The sequence below is a fragment of the Pteropus alecto genome, unplaced genomic scaffold (genome assembly GCF_000325575.1).
Source record: "Pteropus alecto unplaced genomic scaffold, ASM32557v1 scaffold103, whole genome shotgun sequence".
NCBI classification, from domain to species: Eukaryota; Metazoa; Chordata; class Mammalia; order Chiroptera; family Pteropodidae; genus Pteropus; species Pteropus alecto.
Window position 1 is genome coordinate 5,473,231 of NW_006436288.1, and position 313 is coordinate 5,473,543.

The window sequence follows — 313 nt, forward strand, 5'->3', positions numbered from 1 at the left end:
TATTTAAAATATGCCATTTTATTATTGCTAAGTGAAGTATGTCCCGTTTTCTGCTATAATTATTTCTCAGTCAGATTGCAATGTCAGCAGTTACTGCCACACTCTTGTCAGCTTAAACACAAATGTTATCGCTTACTTTTTCTTGAAAAACAATTTAAAATGTAGGTATTTTGAAGTACTGGCCTTATACTTCATTGGAATAGATGTGTACAGCAATAAGCAGGTTTTCAAATCCAGTACTTAGTTTGTGTACAAATGTAATTATGTTCATTGTGTATATATTATACAATGAGCACATGTAATGTAAGTATTA